The sequence below is a fragment of the Malaclemys terrapin genome, chromosome 5 (genome assembly GCF_027887155.1).
Source record: "Malaclemys terrapin pileata isolate rMalTer1 chromosome 5, rMalTer1.hap1, whole genome shotgun sequence".
Classification (NCBI taxonomy): domain Eukaryota; kingdom Metazoa; phylum Chordata; order Testudines; family Emydidae; genus Malaclemys; species Malaclemys terrapin.
Window position 1 is genome coordinate 139,587,270 of NC_071509.1, and position 20,422 is coordinate 139,607,691.

Consider the following 20,422-nt stretch of genomic DNA (forward strand, 5'->3'; position numbering starts at 1 on the left):
CCCTCCCAAAGAACTTCCTGACAGCAATTCCTTCTCAACAATTCCTTCTGAGATTGGGGGGGCAGGGGGGAGAGAGAATGCATGTCAAGGTCTGCACAGGCACTCAAACTAAACTGCAGCACTATCGCATAGGGAGAGAGGCAGTATCTCTCATGTAGGCAGGCTGTTGGTCATTTAGCCCCAGATCCTCAAATGAACTCAAAGGAAGTAAGGAGCCTAATTACCTTGGGGGACCTGGACCTTAGGGCTTTATACATCAATACCAACCCTTTACTCTGCACTCAGAACCCCATAAGCAGATCACAAAGCACTGGTTGAACACGCTCGCAGCCTATCAAGCGTGCTGCTTTATTCTGCTCTGGCTTTTCCTGTAGTACGGGGACCATGACTCTTTTACTTTGCACTGGAGTAGGCTGATGAAACAAACTCTTTAAAAAGGCACTGCCACAGTCAGAATCCTCAGCTTCAGTCTTACGGCCTTAAAACAAAGCGGGTGGCTTGTCGCCTGAAGATCCAGCCCATGGTCTTTTTTTCAAACAGACTTTCACCAATTATTCAGCTTTTTTGAGGGGGAGAACGCGGGGGGGGGGGTTGTTTGTTTGTTTGCAAACGCCTGTGAAAGCAGAGGCCGTACTGGCATGACATTCAGGTATCGGTAGCACACTAGCATGCTGACCTCCTGCACACACAAGGCTCCAGAAGCCTGCATGCAATACTCTCCTAGCACCTTGTAACAGAAACACAGGGACACAGAAGGGACTTTGCAAGGCCTTCCAAAGTGAACGACTGTCAATAAATGTGGACCTGACTCTGTTGCCATTACGCTGAGTAGCAACTTAGTCTGTGAGCAGCCTCACTAGAATCAACAAGACTTCTCGTCAAGTGCTAGTCAGTCTCAGAAAGGGTGGCAGAACCTGGCCCTGTGCTATTTACTATTCTGTGCTGTGAGCGCTCACTAAGGGACAGAATCCAAGTCCCTTATTTGTGCTGAACAATACTTTTCTCCATCAGTAGCCTTCAGTGAAGTCAATGGATCCACATCTGGAAAAAGGGGCAGCTCACAGTAGGGACAGATTTTGACACCCTTATTATGAATTATTATTATTATTTTAATTGCATGAATTTAGTGGCAGTGCAAAGTGCGGAACCAAACTGAAGCCCCAGTCTTCACTACCCAGTGGGCATCCCAATTCCACCACAACCAGTCCCCTTCTTAAATCCAGGCTCTTTTGTCTGCTCACCTCACCCTGCCCAACAGGAGCCATCCCTCCCAGCACAAGAAAGATAAGGAGTGCAGGCTAGGTATCTGCCTCTCAGTAGCAGGAGTGAGACAGAGCGACAAGCAGCCAGATTAACCAATTCTCGGACAGCCCTGGAAAAGGGGAAGGGGCAGCTGCAATGCAATCTGCAGTCTCCGGCTGCGAGCCAGGACTTGCCTGTGCACATAGACTTACACTACAGGCACGTAACCCAATCACCACCCTGCTGCACTCTTCCTTTTTAATTAAAACTTAACTTCCGTTAAACTTCAACGGATGCCAGATAAAATTTACTCTTTTTTTTTTTTAAAGCCACTCCTGAAATTTGTCTGCAGTGGACCTTTTAACTTTACAATCCTTTTAGTAGCTACAATGTTAAGTATTAATACTTCTTTTTAATGTTGCTGTTCTGAAGTGTCTCACCTAAAGAGGAAAAATGAAGATGTGCATTTTATTTCAAATGATCATTAAAATTTCAAAAACACATTACCAGGACTTTTACAGAGGCTCAGCTTTGCAATTTTCCTATAGGGCCACTATCTGAGAACCTAATTAGGCCATGTATTTCTAGAGAAAATTAAATGGCAAATAGGATTTAATCTGGCCAAGTTTTCAACTTCATTTTATCTACGGACTTCCAATTTCAATCGTACAGAATGGAATCGGACCATAAACTTCTCTGAAGGTGAGGAAATGGCTCTAAGGTAAAAATACATCCATATGCAGGGTCTCACCTTAGGGCCTACCCCTCAGGCAGGTGAGTGGAGAGGACAGAAGATTCCTTTCCTTTGCCCCTTACATAGTGCATGTAATAGACAGGCCCATCTGCAGCCCCTGCACTCCAGTGAGCACAGGAACTGCTCCTTCCATCCTCACTCATGGGTGCATAGGGCCCCTTCCAGTGCCCAGTGGAGTGAATGAGAGTGGGCATATGACCAGGGAGAACAGGCGCCGACTATCTAATTTCCCTGGGGGTCCTCCACCCCTGCCCCACCCCCATTCCACCCCTTCCCCCAAGGCCCCACCCCTGCCCCACTCCATTCCACCCCCTCCACTGAGCGCGCCCCACCCTCGCTCTGCCTCTTTCCTCCCCTGCTCCTCCCATCCCCCCCAGTGCCTCCTGTCCGCCGCTGAACAGCTGTTCAGCAGTGGGCAGGAGGCGCTGGGGGAAGGGGGAGGAGCTGGTCGGCGGGGCCTGCTGGTAGGTGCTGAGCACCCACTCTTTTTTCCCTGTGGGTGCTCCAGCCCCAGAGCACCCATGGAATCAGCACCTATGCCAGGGAGAATAAGCTGTGCCCTGGATAGGGTGACCAGATGTCCCGATTTTATAGGGACAGTCCCAATTTTGGGGTCTTTTTCTTATACAGGCTCCTATTACCCCCCACCCCCGTTCCGATTTTTCAGATTTGCTGTCTAGTCACCCTAGCCCTGGAAAGAGATGTATTAGTGATCATGTCCCTGCAGAGCAACCACGGGGAATCCTTTCCTGAGCTCGTTCAACACGGCACAGCTCCACCCGGCCATCAACACCGGACTACGCCCAAATGACACCCTCCAGGAATTCAGGGATGATGCTTTTTGACAGCCCTTGTTATTCTATAAATTAACCTCTGTAAAATTAGCCATTTGAGGTTATACGAGTCGAGCGCTCATTCTGGTGTTCCCCATTTCTAACTCCCACACTCTTCCTATAGTGGAAAAAACTGCTCCTATGATATCTAGTTGTAGATTTGTGGACAAGTGCCTCAAAACCATATTTGGGGAACGCTTCCTATATGCCACATATTTATCGATGACTTTCTTTCCCATACACTAGGAGACAATGCAACTCACTGTCCAAATAGCCTGATCGTGAGAAGTAACCTCCTAGCTAGGCCAATCAAAAGTCACAGCAGAATGCACTGGGCTCCCAGACGCACAAATTCCTGTATTTTCTGTAATCTCCAGGAAAATATTTCACATCCATTGGGATTAGTTATGCTGAGAAAAGAAGAATTTCTGCGTGATTGAAAGTAATAAAGGCCCAGATCCACAAAGAGACTTCGGTGTTGGGATGCTCACACAACATGTCACTTTTAGAAAGTGACAGAAATAATGTGATCCCCAAAGCCTGAGTTAGGCACCTAGGCTCCCGATTCAATGCATGCGGAAAGCTAGATGCCCCCCAAAAAAACAAGAAAAACCCCATATGCTAGCCAAAGGAGAGGCCCAGCCCTGCTACAGAGACAGGTGCCTAAATCCAAGCTATAGGGAAGCGCCTGTCTCTGCTTGTGAACAACAGCCAGGAACACCTGCGCTGGAGGCAGGCACATTGGGCACCTACGTTTTTCCTTGTGAGAATGAGTTAGGTGCCTGCCTCACTCCACACACAACAGTGGGAGGAGGAGCGGCCCACCTTTAGCTCAGTGGTTAGAGCATTCACCAGGGATGTGGCAGATCAAAGTTCAGTGCCCCCATCTTGCCAAAGGAGGAGAGAGGATTTGAACAGGGGTCTCCCACGCCTCTCAGGAGAGTGTTCTAACCACTGGACTCTGGACTATTCTGATGTGGGGCTGCCTCAGTCTCTCCTCCTGAAGCTGTTCCATTTCCGATTAAATAACTGATGAGAGAGAACAGCTGGATTACCTGGCGGTAAAGGCAACCATTTGGGAGACCCAGGGGCTAGTCCCCCTGCTCCCATCACTCTTTCATGATTTATATGCAGTGGAATGGCTTCAAGTGACTTTAGGGGCCTATTGGGTGAAGTGGCAGCCAAGCAGAAATTTTGTGTGTTGCAGTGACACCCAAGTACCGTCATGGATCTGGGCCACATGACTTAATATAGCTTTACAGAAAACAGACCAACTAATCGGGGAGCACAGAACACGAGCAGCTGGAGCATCAGACGCTAGCGGACTCAAAAGGCCACACCTTGCCATATCATTAAGGCAATGAACTCACATCCTCGACTGACCCATACAAGAAGCAGCTTTGGTTTTATTTCTAGGAGGAAAAACCACTTAATCACCACTCTGCCCTGAAATTAAAGAGTATACACAACTGCTGCTCAGTGCAGGGGAAAACCAGGCTGGAACAGAATGCAGGTTTAGAGCAGAGGCGCTCCAGGGCTTGCTTCATTCATGAGAAAACTTCCTTTTAAACAAAAAACCAAAAAAAGTCTTTTTTTTTAAACAGGGAAAGCATAAGTTGCTCTAAAAGTCCCATTTCTCACCCTCAGAACATACTTGACAGCAGTGTGTGTGTTCATATTTCAAACATGTAAAAATACTGCTAGGTATTTTATGTTCATTGTCAGCCCCACATATAAGGAAAAGTAAGGAACATAACCATGTGTCAGCAGCTGGAAATCCTATGCATGCCAAACACTCAATGAAATCTCATCCCTGTGAACCTAGGAGTTACATAGAAAATTACAATGAAGTGTGTTGGTGGGGGGAAAAACATATGTTGCATACATCAGATAACATACCATGGACTACTTTACAGGAATGAGTATATTTACCATAATTAGATTGGAAGTGCCATAGTAACTGATTTCATAAGGAAGCACTATGATTGTATATTACTGGAATCTACAAGAACCTGGAGAAGTTGAAGAGAACATTTATCTAGAGACCATATTTAAGCAGCATCAGATCTAACATAACATGTAAATACTAAGGGCCAGATTGTCACCTGTACTAGTACCCTACTCCACAAGTGGTTCTGATGGGTCTACACATAAAGTATTACTCGTTGTGAGTAATGGTAGCTGAATCTGGCCCCAGGCTTTAAATGTCAATTAAGCAAAAATGTTTATTATATACAACCAAATAGGTGTGCAAAGGATTACATAGGCTTCAAGATATACTGACATACAGTCCATAAAATTAAACACCTATATAACTCTACAGGATCAGGTCCTAAGAGGTAAACAACAACCTTTGTAAGGTTTCCCATTTCTGCTACAAAGTATGGTAGACTGATTTTCCCGTGCATACAGCCTATTTGCTCTTGTGCACTTGTGTTATCTGTTCATTCCCTCTCTCTTCTCTCTCTCTCTCTCTCTCATCACCCTCTCTAGGCAGGAAAAAAAACTGTCATTGCACAGCTATCTCACTGTCATCTATTATTCAAGAAAGGTCTCATTGAATAAATGACTGTTCAGAGTCTCTAAACAAATTTCATTTCTGAACACCAGTGTCTGCAGCCCAGCGGGCTATTTCAGCAAGATAAGATCACACATTTAATCAAACGCTTCAAAAAAGAAATACACACCAAGTTTGCTTAATAACGTCAAATAATAAAAGTGCAGTGTTGATGGCATACTAATTTTTAGCGTTCTTTCTTCTTTGAGGGTTGACTCAATAGCCAAGGTCAAGCGTACATGGGATTTCTACTAATTAGGGTTTCTGGTAAGTGCTGGCTACTCTCCGGACCGGTCTACTCCAGCCACTTAACCATAGTTTTGCCCAAAACTGTGGCAGTCCCTCTTCATTTGAAATGAAACAGCTGCACACATTCTATCCAAGTATGATTGATATAAAGGCATAACACAATGGGGTCCTAATCCATGATCGAGGCTCTTAGGCATTGTGATACAATTCATTTGTATTAACACCCACCACTGCTAAATCAATATATTGTGTGTAGATTGATGACAGAATTAACAACCTCAGTAGTTAATAAGGAACCACCAACATCAGTGGCTGCTTAGATGTTATAACATATAGTTAAGTTACAAAAAAGAGCTCTCCATTCTCCATCGTCCACTCATTTGGCTACAGGTCCTGTTGCGGTAAGCTGGAGTTTGGGTTAAGTAAGGAATCGTGGCCAGAACACACAATGTGAGCTTTACCATTTATTTTGACTGCAGCAAGACTATCCTTTAAGAACAGCAGGAATCAGCCCAAGAATTCTGGACTTTATGATCTGCACCGGCCAGGCCAGATTCCCATGATGTGATGTGATGGAGATAAAGTAGTCACCGGTAGCTTGTATATCATGCAGACTTCTAAGTCTATGATCTAATTTTTCATGTTTCCAGCAATGCTACAGAGACACATCTGCTTTGCCTCAAAACTACATGAGTTCTGGGGCAAACCTGGACATCCTTACTCCGGGCCAAATTGCAGCCCCTACATCTGTGGGATTCTCCACACCCAGAGCTCTCCCTCCCACACAAATTTCTCAGGAGGGTGTTCTATGGGTACTGGGATCCACGTGGTGGAAGGGGCTGAGTGGGCAGGGCCAGGATTATGGGGGAAACAAATTGACCCCCTCCAAAGATCAGGATGGAAGGATAATACAGACCCAAACTCTATTATCTTCCCCTGCAATGGGGAGCCCCCTTAACAGTGCACTCCGGGCCGCAAAGTATCTGCTACAGGAGCCCTGTCACACATTCTCCAAGGGAGCCATATGGCAACAGGGCACTCACTGGAGACCCAGGTTTTCCCACGGGAAGGGACAATCAGACTCTCTGGTCTGACTCAGGTAAACTGCTGATGAAGTCATTAGAGCTGTGCCTAATAAGGCCTGAGTAAAAACTGAGGGCCAGATCCTGTCTCACACCCAGTGTTATCTTGCTGCTCAAGTATACTCCCGCTGAAATCAATGGGATTGTTCAGAGTAAGGTGTTCTACTCAGCTTCAGGGGAACAGAGTCTGACCCTGAAGAAAGAACAGCGGGATCGAGCCCTTGATGGACGGGGGATGTACACCGGCATTTCTTGGCAAATTAGGAGTGCTAGAACACCACTCTAGTTTTATGCGTGAAGTCCAAGGTTCCAAAATTAACACTATTCCACGTGGAAGGGCCATCTTCCACACGGTGTTTGTTATACATACGTACTATCTAGAGGCAGGTCCTGATTGGTCAATCCATTTCTAATGCTCCACCAAGTATGCTACAGTACTAACTGTTGACTACTTGTCTATAGTAACAATTTACCTCTCCATAAAACAAGCTGAGAGCTATTTAAAACACCTATCAAACTGAATTTGGCATGAGAATGCATATATTACTTTGGAACCAAGGTTTAAAAAAACATATTTAATATTTCTTACCCCTCCCTCAAAAAAAGAAAAATGGTACCCATTAAAGAGAACAGAAATGACCTCCCACTACAGCAGCTTTACACTATGAAACATCAATGATGTCTCATGCTCACACTATTCACTTCCTCTGGAAGAAAATGGAGTACATACTGGAGTGGGGGAGGTCTAGGTTGGATATTAAGAAAAAACTTTTTCACTAGGAGGGTGGTGAAGCACTGGAATGGGTTACCTAGGGAGGTGGTGGAATCTCCTTCCTTAGAGGTTTTTAAGGCCTGGCTTGACAAAGCCCTGGCGGGGATGATTTAGTTGGGGATTGGTCCTGCTTTGAGCAGGAGGTTGGACTAGATGACCTCCTGTGGTCCCTTCCAACCCTGATAGTCTATGATTCTTTCTAATGATTCAAGGCCCACATTGTGACATCCTCACTCACACTGAATACCACCTTACACCACAAACTGTCCTATCAATAAAAAGCAACAGAGGGTCCTGGGGCACCTTTGAGACTAACAGAAGTAGTGGGAGCATAAGCTTTCGTGGGTAAGAACCTCACTTCTTCAGATGCAAGAAGTGAGGTTCTTACCCACGAAAGCTTATGCTCCCAATACTTCTGTTAGTCTCAAAGGTGCCACAGGACCCTCTGTTGCTTTTTACAGATTCAGACTAACACGGCTACCCCTCTGATACTTGTCCTATCAATGGGGCTACATGAGGAGTAAGGTACTACTCAATGTGAGTAAATACATCAAAGCCAAGCCTAACACAGCTATCCATTTGGCATAGTTCCCAAAACCGTACCCAATTATTATTGAAAAATACAGATGCAACTAAATAAAATAAACACATACATACATAAAACAGCAACCAAGGGTTTTAAGTTATATGGCAGACATTTTTGGTACAAAATTTGTAGTATTTAAGGCTCATTAAAAAAAAAAAAAAAAAAAAAAGGGATAGCCATCCTCCCTGAAGTAATTGACAGGAATTTGCATCATTTTGAACTGACAAAGTGTCAGACTGTGACACAAATACTGGCCAAAATTCTGTGAAAGCAAAGGAGTTAAACACAATCTTTGAAACCCTCTTCAGTTCTACCCAGCGGTGAAATCTATTCACAAAGATGACTATGAGGACTCTCCCCCCTCCCGCCCCCACCATCCTTTGGAATAGCTTTGAGGGAAGGAAGGTGAAAAAAAACAGGGAGCCATTGAAAAATCTCCTTACGGGGTCAGCTGTCAATGGAATGCATTTTAGTATTCAGGATACCCACCCATGCAGAACATCAAAAACTGGGCTTTGGTCCCTCCCCTATTCTCACAGGCTTAAGCTAATGCTGAGTTTCTGGAGCTGTACTGAATAGCAACACACACTGCCTCTGCAGGACTTGTAAACAGCAATACAAGCCGATCAAATAGAACGGGGGTATAGTTTCTACTTCATGTTTCCCTTTTCTTGTGGCATACTCTAGCACAACAAATCTGGTACATTAAAAAAAGGTCAACTGCTCTAGAGCTCCATGTATTAATGTCCTTTAACGTACAGCCTTTCCCTCATTCCAATGGGAAAGCAGACCCACACAGATATGGATACAGCTGTTTAATTTAAATGTTTTCTCCCCAGCTTTTAAAAAATAATGTTATTCATTTCTGCACAAAATGAGCGATTTGCTTATTTCAGATTTAAACCTGTGTAACTCTGGAACTCCTGTAGTTCCTTTCTGATTTAAATCATCTTTGGAATCTGAAATGCAAGGTCTCATCTTGTTTTACAGCAGTGCTGTAAGCAAACTTTTGGGGGGTATGAGTGCCATCCACTGAAGAAATCCCTCAAATCATGGTTTTGTTGTTGTTTTTGCCCATTTCCAGTTAACTCCACTAATACAAAGCTTAAAAAGCTGGTGATAAACTTGAAAACAAAACATGGCTTGTACATAAAAGTCCTGGTACTGGCAAAATGATGCATCACCGTCCAATTTTTTAAATAGTTTTTTTCCCCCCAAAGTTTTCCGTAAGATTAATGGCTCTTTGCAATGTATCCCCCGGTTGAAGTCAATCCTGGGATGCCACCATTAGTAGTTGTGAAATTTACATTCATGATGAGATTACAGTTCCAATCCCATTCCACTTGAAGCTATCTGAAAAATTCCCATTGACCACAATGGAAGATGGATTGGGTCCAATCCCTTCAGAGTGGGAAGAGGCTGCAGGAATACATAAACAAGAGCCCACACAGACTTCAACGAAATCTGGGGCTCCTCAGGGCTTCGGAAAATTGGGCCACTTTTATTTAGCTGCCTAAATTTGGATGTTGTTGCTTAACTTCAGGCAGCCATGTTTGAGCATTTTGACCCAAGATTTTCTTTTCTTCATACCTACATCTTTAACACATAAGGGAAGGAACAAAGGAAAAAAATAAAAAGCAAAACAACATTTTCTCTCTACACAATTCCAAAAATTTCCATGAAGCATTAGAAGCATTTTAAAGCAAAAAACAGAAAGTTACAACTTCTCAACAAACAGCATTTTGTTTCCACTTTCAATAGTTAGAATGAAAAATAATGTTACCTCATGTCTAACAGAAATCACTGGATTTGCTAAACGTTCCTATCCCTCTAATTTTGAGCAGCGGGTCCCCTTCAAAAGTTCAAACAGTAGATTTACATCTATAACTAGCTACTTGGCTGGTAAGTCGGGGGATGGGTGAAAGGGTCGTTAGGGAGAAGACTGACATCTTTTTAAAAGATACTATATAATGTGTGTATGTATATATGATTATTAAAAACGTAAGTAGTTCACAGGAGATTTACAAATTGCTCAGAGCTTCACCTCCATTAGGTCAGTCTTCAGAACAGGAGAAATCAGCTTTTGGGACACTGGAATCAAACATTTCAACTCCTTATAGATTCACAGATTCTAGGACTGGAAGGGACCTCGAGAGATCATCGAGTCCAGTCCCCTGCCCTCATGGCAGGACCAAATACTGTCTAGACCATCCCTGATAGACATTTATCTAACCTACTCTTAAATATCTCCAGAGATGGAGATTCCACAACCTCCCTAGGCAATTTATTCCAGTGTTTAACCACACTGACAGTTAGGAACTTTTTCCTAATGTCCAACATAAACCTCCCTTGCTGCAGTTTAAACCCATTGCTTCTTGTTCTATCCTTAGAGGCTAAGGTGAACAAGTTTTCTCCCTCCTCCTTATGACACCCTTTTAGATACCTGAAAACTGCTATCATGTCCCCTCTCAGTCTTCTCTTTTCCAAACTAAACAAACCCAATTATTTCAGCCTTCCTTCATAGGTCATGTTCTCAAGACCTTTAATCATTCTTGTTGCTCTTCTCTGGACCCTTTCCAATTTCTCCACATCTTTCTTAAAATGTGGTGCCCAGAACTGGACACAATACTCCAGCTGAGGCCTAACCAGAGCAGAGTAGAGCGGAAGAATGACTTATCCTGTCTTGCTCACAACACACCTGTTAATACATCCCAGAATCATGTTTGCTTTTTTTGCAACAGCATCACACTGTTGACTCATATTTAGCTTGTGGTCCACTATAACTCCTAGATCCCTTTCTGCCGTACTCCTTCCTAGACAGTCTTTTCCCATTCTGTATGTGTGAAACTGATTTTTCCTTCTTAAGTGGAGCACTTTGCATTTGCCTTTGTTAAACTTCATCCTGTTTACCTCAGACCATTTCTCCAATTTGTCCAGATCATTTTGAATTATGACCCTGTCCTCCAAAGCAGTTGCAATCCCTCCCAGTTTGGTATCATCCGCAAACTTAATAAGCGTACTTTCTATGCCAATATCTAAGTCATTAATGAAGATATTGAACAGAGCCGGTCCCAAAACAGACCCCTGTGGAACCCCACTCGTTATGCCTTTCCAGCAGGATTGGGAACCATTAATAACAACTCTCTGAGTACGGTTATCCAGCCAGTTATGCACCCACCTTATAGTAGCCCCATCTAAATTGTATTTGCCTAGTTTATCGATAAGAATATCATGCGAAACCGTATCAAATGCCTTACTAAAGTCTAGCTATACCACATCCACAGCTTCTCCCTTATCCACAAGACTTGTTATCCTATCAAAGAAAGCTATCAGATTGGTTTGACATGATTTGTTCTTTACAAATCCATGCTGGCTGTTCCCTATCACCTTACCACCTTCCAAGTGTTTGCAGATGATTTCCTTAATTACTTGCTCCATTATCTTCCCTGGCACAGAAGTTAAACTAACTGGTCTGTAGTTTCCTGGGTTGTTTTTATTTCCCTTTTTATAGATGGGCACTATATTTGCCCTTTTCCAGTCTTCTGGAATCTCTCTCGTCTCCCATGATTTTCCAAAGATAATAGCTAGAGGCTCAGATACCTCCTCTATTAGCTCCTTGAGTATTCTGGGATGCATTTCATCAGGCCCTGGTGACTTGCAGGCATCTAACTTTTCTAAGTGATTTTTAACTTGTTCTTTTTTTATTTTATCTGCTAAACCTACCCCCTTCCCATTAGCATTCACTATGTTAGGCATTCCTTCAGACTTCTTGGTGAAGACCGAAACAAATAAGTCATTTATGAGGGACCTAATTATAAAAGAGCCACTTATATGCACACACTTTAAGTCAGTAATCCTTCAAAGACCCTTATGCCCATACACTGCCCCAGTGACTTCAGTGCGACTCCACATGGTCATAAAATCACAATCATCGAGCTTCTTTTGTAGAATCAGGCCCTTTAGTCTTGATGTTTGACTTAAGTTTCAGAAACATTCAATTCCCATAGCTGTAGATTCATAGAAAAACAGGGTTGGAAGGGACCTCAGGAGGTCATCTAGTCCAACCCCCTGCTCAAAGCAGGACCAACTCCCAATTTTTGCCCCAGAACCCTAAATGACCCCCTCAAGGATTGAACTCACAACCCTAGGTTTAGCAGGCCACTGCTCAAATCACTGAACTATCCCTCCCCTGAGTTCAGATACAGTGGGTCAGATTCTCAGATGGTGTAATCAGCATATGCCAATTTATACCAGTTGAGGATCTGACTTAATCGGCTTAAAGCAAATGTAGTGAGAAAAATTCAACCAAGGGCCCAAACTTGTATCCACTGAAGTCAAAGTTTTGCCATTGACTGCAATGGGAGTTAGATTTGAAGTATTCAGTTTATAATTACTAGAATTCCTCCGGTTTAATCACTGAAATGTTAACTGTACTATTTACCAAATAAAAGGTATCATTTCATAAGAAATAGCATAACAACGTCAATTTTAACAGATGCTATATAAACTTAATGACAATTAGGCATTTAAATTATATGTGTAATTTAATATCAGACTGTGACAGCTTCTAAATACAACTTTACTCTCCTTCGAGCCAGATTCCTTTCATGACCCATGAAATGCAACCTATGTTGATTTTCATTTATATGTTCCCACTATAGTTTTAAAAATACACAGAGCAGACTTCAAGTTCTCAATTATTTACACTGGTTCATTAAGACTGAAATATTATATCAACTGCTAGAACAGTGATGCTGAAAATACATAGAAATACATTTGAAACAATACTGTAGCTAGGTCTCCTTTGAGTGTCAGTCCTTTTCAACTCTGATCAATAGATATTCTTTTCTCCATCTTGACTGTTCATTCTAAGTGGTTCCAAAAAACCAGAAACCGAAGACTTGATCTGTGTTAGGTTTCCTAGCTGAATTTGTTTCAATTGCACACAATATATTCTACAGACTATGCTGTCAGATGTTGTGCACTTCTGTACTGAAGTGTTTAACTACAGATGATGTGGTAGAAGTCACAATATTTTCCAACAGCTCAAGTTTTCAACAAAATGATCTGTTGGCTTATATGTTCAAATATATACTCACGCGCATACATATATATTTTACACATGCACCCGCCTTCCAACCCCTAAGGTCCAATCCAACTCTTGCTGAACTCAATAGTATTCCCTTGGAAGGGTATGCAAATTGTTTGAAGTATAAATGAAAAAACGTGGCAATGAAATTCTGATTAACTGGTGGCAGAATTGCAATATTGTATGGTATTAATTTGTACCATACCATGATCCGCAACAAAGACATTTCAAAACGTGTTTTGTTTTAGTCTATGTACACCAAGTTATCCCAGTCTCTCCTAGAGGAAATGAATGGTGGTTTCAATCAGTTAGGATAAATCCCATTGGACAGAGTTGTTGTACAACCACAAAAGTAGTCCAGAAAAGAGAAATTTAACTTGTTATTGGTTGCCAGGCAAGCTTCTACCCTACCATAAGCAAACCTTTGGTGCACTGAATGACCATCCGTTCTGCAGCTGAAATTGGAAGCTGGCTTCAGGCTTCAACTTCCTCATATACACCACTAAATGGAGGAACTCATAATTTGCGCAATGGGCCCATCAATTTATCACATTTCTTTTCTGCCTCACCTCTGCCAGTTGGCCCTATATTGACATAGATACTTAATTCCAGGCTCCAACCTTCTCCCATTAAATTCAACGGAAGTTTTGCCACTGGTGACTTTAGGGGGAGCAAGAACACATCTACATACGCACTCTACACAAAGTGTAGTCTGGAATGAAATTGCTTCTTGCTGACGTTAATGAGGAATTAATTGGGGACAACCAAACTTAAGATCGAGTTGGTCCCCGCACAAGCCAACTTTAAAGCACCATGGCCGGCATACAGGAATATGACAAATGACAAGTGTTTTAAACTAAGTATCTTGTGCATTGCTCCAACTACAGCTAACTCAGAGCTACAGTATGGACAATGGAATCCAATTTTAGGATGTAAGGAATCACATCAAAGATTTGAGTACAAGTCAGTTTCTCTCTAGATAAATAGCCAAGACTTTAAAAGTGGGTGCCTATGGTCAGGCTCCTACAGCTCTGTTTAGGCACCTAACGTAGGTGGCCTGATTTTCAGATGTACTGAGCACACAGAAGCTCTGCGAGTCTTCAAAAAATCAATGGTTACTGCTGGATGCTCGGCGCCTGTGAAAATTAGAAAACTTGCATAGGTGTCTACATAAGGAGTTAGGAGCTGTAACTTGAAACGCTTGCCAAACAGCAGTTGTGAAAACTTTCTACCAGAGGCTGGCAGGGCCATACTTAAGAATGACAAAGAATGCCCCAGTCTTCTATACATAGCCCATAGGAGAGTAAATGGCTACAAACAAAGCCAGAACGTGGTTCTTCACACTATAAATATTTCCATTTTTAGATCTAGATACGATGCATTTTCAGTATTCTTGCTGTATCAACTGGACAGCTGTAGGAGGAAAAAGACAGCAGCAGAGAACAGCTAGAAGTTCAAGGAACTGGAGTGAGGTCATTTGAGTTCTTACACATGTAGTAAGTGCCTCTTAATCCCACTACAACAAGCAGCCCAACCAATGATAGCAGCAAAAGAGTGGCAAGTCTCTGTGCACCTCTATGCTATCCAACAGCCCCAGAACTCTCCCCAATAATCTACTAAGATTATGAGACCCTGCACTCAGCATGACCTAAGCATCTCCGAGATCAACATTTTTAGTATTATTTCTGGATTTTCTCTAGATAGGGGCATACCAAGAGGAGGATTTTTCTAGCCAGAATCACCTGAGATCCTAGCATAGAACCTCTCACATCTACTGTGCAACTTAATTTTTTCCAAGAGAAATACAGAGCCAGCACTCACGTGAAACTTAAATGAACAGATTGTAGTCCAGGTAACATTTCTGGCCAAAACTCCACGCTAGTCTACACACCCTATCTCTTCCTATAACCCCTTCCTGCTCTCTCAATCCCACCTCCTTCACCTGTCTTTGCACCTTGTTTCAGGTATGTGTAAAATAATCCTCTAGTAAATGCACACCAGTCCTCCTCTCTCCCCACATGCACTTAGATCAAAAGTTCCTGAAATGTCCCCAGTTCTAATGTCCCCATTCCTGTTCCAATGACCACACTCTTCTCTATATCTCATACTTGTTTTTATTGTCACTGTACTTATTCATGCTTCCAACATGAAAAATCCTCAGGGCAGGGAAAATATTCTTGGTTGGACACACTGACCAAGTGTACAAGTCAGACACGCTATACAAATATCAAATACTAATATAGTTTGCCCATCCTTAATTCTTAATTGTTTTGTAGGTTATCCACTCCCATAAATCCTAAATGAATTAGAAAATAATGGAAACGAATCTATTTTAATGTTCTTTAATCTTCTCAGATCACCAGAAATTATGTCTAATAAAACAACAGTGTTGGCTAACGAGGTCCATGCCACACGTTTATAAACTCACCAAAAAGAACATTGAAAAAAGCACACACACCCAAAAACCCCATTCAATATAACAGGCTTCATCTAGCACAAGTATTTTTAAAGATCTTCCAATTTATGTTCAAGGAAAGAATGATCTGGTTTCTCTCACAAGGCTGTGAAATACCTTGAGGAGCTTTGTAATTTACTATGTTGTAACACTTGAAAATGTACCACTGTCCAGTCAGTAGATTCAATGGGAGGTCTTACATCTTCACCTAAACTCTGCTCACATTTTACATGTACGTAACGAAGCAATCACTTCTTTTATCATCTGCAGACAATACAACCAACTGTATCTCAGGGAAGCAACAGGGTGTGTGCTGTATTCTTTAATTAACAAGAGCAGCTGGGAAATAAAACTCAAGCACTCCTACCACATCACCTTCGGCTAAACCCTACAATAGAGATGGACACAACTCTGATGACATCACAACCTGTGGAATGTATGAATACTATGGAACACATGCTGCTAGGAAACAAAGGACATTGATGATACCAAATCTTCAAATGTACAGCCTTGGAAACACTTAGGTTGAATTTTCTAGATTGAGAAACAAATCATTCCATGTTCCCTCAACAACCAACTCCTGTCTTGTGGAGCAAAATAGCTGAAGGGAGACTTGGTAACCTTACGCTTGCTAAACAGTATTAAATTGCTTATATATATTCAAAAATTACAGTTCACTGTTTTTCTTTGGCTAACCTGCATTGCCATTAAACACGCTTTATACTAATATTAAATGTTTCCTTTCACCCCATGCATTCCAAAAGATAAACTACATATTAATTAATCTGAGTGAAGGGTGAGTCAAAATTCAATATTTTCCTTTTAAGAACCTCAGAACATTTGGAAATGGATATGCAAAGGCTTTCCATCTGTGTTCACTCTGTTGTTGTTTTGGTTTGGTGTAGTAACAGGAGACAATACAGTTACCTTTAGTGCTCTACGCTAAATAAGGAAACCAGGCTTATAACAAACACCAAAACAGCAGCAGTTTGAATCACAACAAAGGGATTGTATCACCACTATTAATATTGCGGCTACTAAAATTTGAGGTGAGTTGTTCTACCTTAAGAAAAACCAGTCATAATAGAGCACTAACCTTAAGTTTGTAACCAAACATTGGCACTGATACATGGATTTTTCTCTCTTCTTGCTGTTAAATAAGGACAGGGTAGATTTTTCTCTCTTTTTTGGACAGCAATCCCTTTAACTTGTACACTTTATATAGCCCATAAATCTATAGAAGAATTTTTCCAAAATGAATACACAGTGGAAGCATTTTTGTACCCCAAAACCCTGGAAATTATGATATATTGGCTCCACAAAACCCCCACTATTTCTCAATATCGAACAGCTAGTATTGGCTACGCTCTCTTACTAGATAGCTTTTAAAAATGATAATGGAGAAGCCTTCAAAAGACTTCATTGAAGAATGATTTTTTTTTTCTTGGCTTGGTTTTGAAAATCTTGATCTAATGCTTTGGAATAATCAGTGCAACAATACAGAAAGCAATTATAACTAGCAGGCTGCCTATCTGCCTTATAGCAAGACACAGAAGGCATTTTCCCCCTTTCCCCGGCTCTAGCCATCTCCACATTTCCTAAGCAGCTGGCTGCATGGAATCCAAACCGGGAGTGCAAGAATTCTAATACTTCCTAACGAGTAATGTGAATGGGAAAGTAAATACAACAGACATCAGTTGTTTTGGCTGTAACTACGATTGTTGCAGCGATACACAGCAATTCATTTCTTCGGCTGTTTACAAATTGTTTTAACAACCGCAGAGAAAAATCACATGCGAAGCCTACTCGAGAGGTTCCTTTTATACCTAGCTCCCAATCTCTCTCGCAAAAATATAAACATCTGTGCATCTATGGGGAGGGTGGGGGATGAACAAAACAACTGATCCTGGAATATATTGTTGCCATTGGCGACATTGTACTTAAGTCTGTTAACGAGATCCAGCCCTCGAAGACAAAATCCCAGGGACACAGTGCAGATTTTGGGGCGCTGCACCTAACATCTTCACGAGCACTAAATGCGCCGAGCTTTGTTAGACTAGAATATGGGGACGGGTTCCTCAACCGGGCTCACCGCCTGTACCAATCAGCAGCCATGCAACCAGATTTCCAAGTTAAACAGTCACAGGATGATTGCAAGGGAAAGGCAAATAAATAATGAAATGGGAAAATAAAGCGAGCGCTCAAGAAAGGGATGTAATTTTCATCCTCCACCCTTCTGTGCCGGCCCCTCTTGCTCACATCCCTCGCTCTGCTGTACGCCAGCCCTACTCCTGTAGCAGGCAAAGGGGCTGCTTCAAAATCCAGATCTCCAAGGGGGAGGGGGACAAGCTTTGATGGCTCTTAAAATCCTTTGTGGTCTACCTCAGCCGTGTCTCTCCCCGCTTGCCGGGCGAGGAGGTGCCCGGAGAGGCTGGGGAAGGTAGGATGAAAACCTCTTTCCCCCCACACTCCCCAGCTCAGCCCGAATATCCCCGCTCGCGCCCCCTCCTCGCACGCCGCCCGGGAAAGTGGTGGTTTATTGGGGCCACCCTTCCAGGCATCCCTCCCTGGTAGCCAGCCACGGAAGGGTTTGCACAGCCGGCATTTCGCAGAACACCCACAAACCCAGCAGCCAGACGCGGTGCCTTGCCTAGGGAAGCCAGAAAAGGGTGGGGGGGGGGGGAAGAGAAGGAAAAATAAAATAAAACCCCATCGGGTCTCCTTTATCCCCCCTCCCCAAGCTGAGCCACCCCTCCCTGCAGCCCAGAGCCATCACCTGCACCGCTCCCCGCCGGCCGGGCACCAGGCACTGCCCGCGGCACGGCACGGCACCGCCGCCCGCGATGCGCACAGCGCTATTTCCAGGACAACACGCGCTCGCGGCTCCCGCAGGAAACTATCCTGGGGAAACAGCCCCGCTCGGTGCCCCGGGGGCGGCGGGACTCCGCGCAACGCAGGGGGCGGGGGAGGCGATGGCGGGGGGGGGGGCCCTTAGGAGCAGTTACCTTCAGTCCGGTCCGGAGCGCTCCGTCCCCATCAGCAACCTGCGGCGGCGGCGCGCTGCCTCCCGGAGCCAGCCATGGGCGCGGGGCGGCACAGCCCCGGGAAGAGGTGGGAGGGGGGGGCAAGCACCCCAAGTCGCTCCTTTGCCTCCTGGTCCTGCCGCTCCGCCAGCGGGGCGAGCCCGGCGGCGCCCTCGCCTCCCAACTTCGGAGCGCGCTCAGGGCAGCGGCCGGCGGCCCCGCGCACCCCCCGGAGCAGAGCGGCTCGGCTGCGGCAGAGTCATTGCCCGGGCTGCCGCTGCTCGCGGAGCAAAGACGCCGCGGAAGAGAGACCGGGAGAAAAAACCATCCCCCCTCCCCCCCCCTGCTCCTGCCTTCTCCACCTCCTCCGCCGGCACCAGCTGGGCTCAGAGCCGCCTTCCCCGCCGCGCGGCCGCCTTGCTCTGCAGGGGGCTGCCGGGGCCAACGGGGCTGCTGCTCCTCGGGCCCCCCCGCCGCCGCCGCCGCCCCTTCCCCTCCCGGCAGAGCCCCCCCCTCCTTAGCGAGCCGGGCAGCTGCGGGCGGGCGGGAGCCGCCTCCTCCTCATCGCCGGGGAGCCGGGCAACCAGCCGCCGCCTGCAGCCCCGGAGCGAGCGAGCGAGCGAGCCGGGCTGGGGATGCGGGAGGGCGGCGGAGCCGAGAGCCAGCCGGCGGCCGCACGCAAAACCCGGCTCCGGAGCCCTGTGCTGGCTGCGCGGACGCGGGCTCCACCTACCGCGCGGCACGCGCACTGAGGGGGGAGGCTGGGGGCGCCCCCCCCACCCCTGCGCCTTCGGAGCTAGGGCTCCGGGGGCGGCGAACCCTCGCCCGGGGCGCCCTGACTCCGGGCTTAGGGTCTGAGGACACGGCGTGCAGCACGCTAGCGCCCACTGCAGCCCCGCGGTGCTAGGAGCTGTACATGCCCACAGCCGGAGCCAGGCCCTGCCCGCACAGAGCCTACCAGCTTAGCACACAAAGGGGGGCAGGGGAAACTGAGGCACGGACACGGGGAGACGCTTGCCTGTGCCCCCCCCCCCCCCAGCAGGTGAAGTTGTAGGGCCTTTGAGGAAGGGGCTGTCTATTACCGTGTGTATGTACAGCGTGGAGTACAACTGGACCCTGTTCTCAGGGGGATCTCTAATGCAAAAAATACACAAATATTCATTATTATTAAAGTGAGGGGAAGGGAAAGCCCCCCTCCCTATCCTGCATGATAGCACAATGCCCCCATGGTCACCCCAGCACTCCTGCACTTCAGCACTGCCCTTTTGGCCATGCTCCAGGAGCAGCACACCCATGTGTTACCCGAAATTGGGTCAGCTAGTAAGCGTAGGGTGGACTAATGACCCACCAGAGTTTGGCAGAAAGCAGCACGTTTATTATATTGATATCTAAGCTATCACACTCATATTTGCATACTGATGCTCCCAGGACAGGCACGGTACTGGAGATGTCAGGATCCTTCAAGGTAAATGTCCTGCAGCGCAGCAATGGATGGTGTGATGAGGGTAAGTCTTCCCGAGGCACAATGGACTGCAACGCGGCGAACCACTGGCCAGGAGGTCCGGGCGAAGGGCCTCCACGGGAGGTACAAGCTTATGAGTGCACTCCTGAGCACATGGCCCCTTCCCCTTTTACGGACCTGCTCCTCATGGCCTGCGACTAGAGATGACTGGTTGGTCACACTCCACCTCAGGCAGTGTCCATACCTTGTCTACCTGGGAGCTCTTCTGATCACCCTAGGATGACCAGACAGCAAGTGTGAAAAATCGGGACGGGGGTG

The 20,422-nt window shown here is 45.2% G+C and overlaps 1 protein-coding gene across 28 annotated transcripts in view; it reads right to left on the minus strand.

The window, feature by feature from the left end:
- The window catches only part of ADGRL3 (adhesion G protein-coupled receptor L3), an 802,265-nt gene extending 783,249 nt beyond the window's left edge, over window positions 1-19,016 (minus strand). For 8 of the 28 annotated variants that reach the window (XM_054030130.1, XM_054030140.1, XM_054030135.1 and 5 more), the window contains exon 1: window positions 18,625-18,984. The gene's annotated coding sequence lies outside the window, so the exon portion shown is untranslated. Of the gene's footprint in view, window positions 1-18,624 lie in introns of all 28 variants that reach the window. The other 20 variants (XM_054030138.1, XM_054030134.1, XM_054030137.1 and 17 more) reach the window with 9 other exon arrangements.
- Between the last annotated feature and the right edge of the window lie 1,406 nt (window positions 19,017-20,422).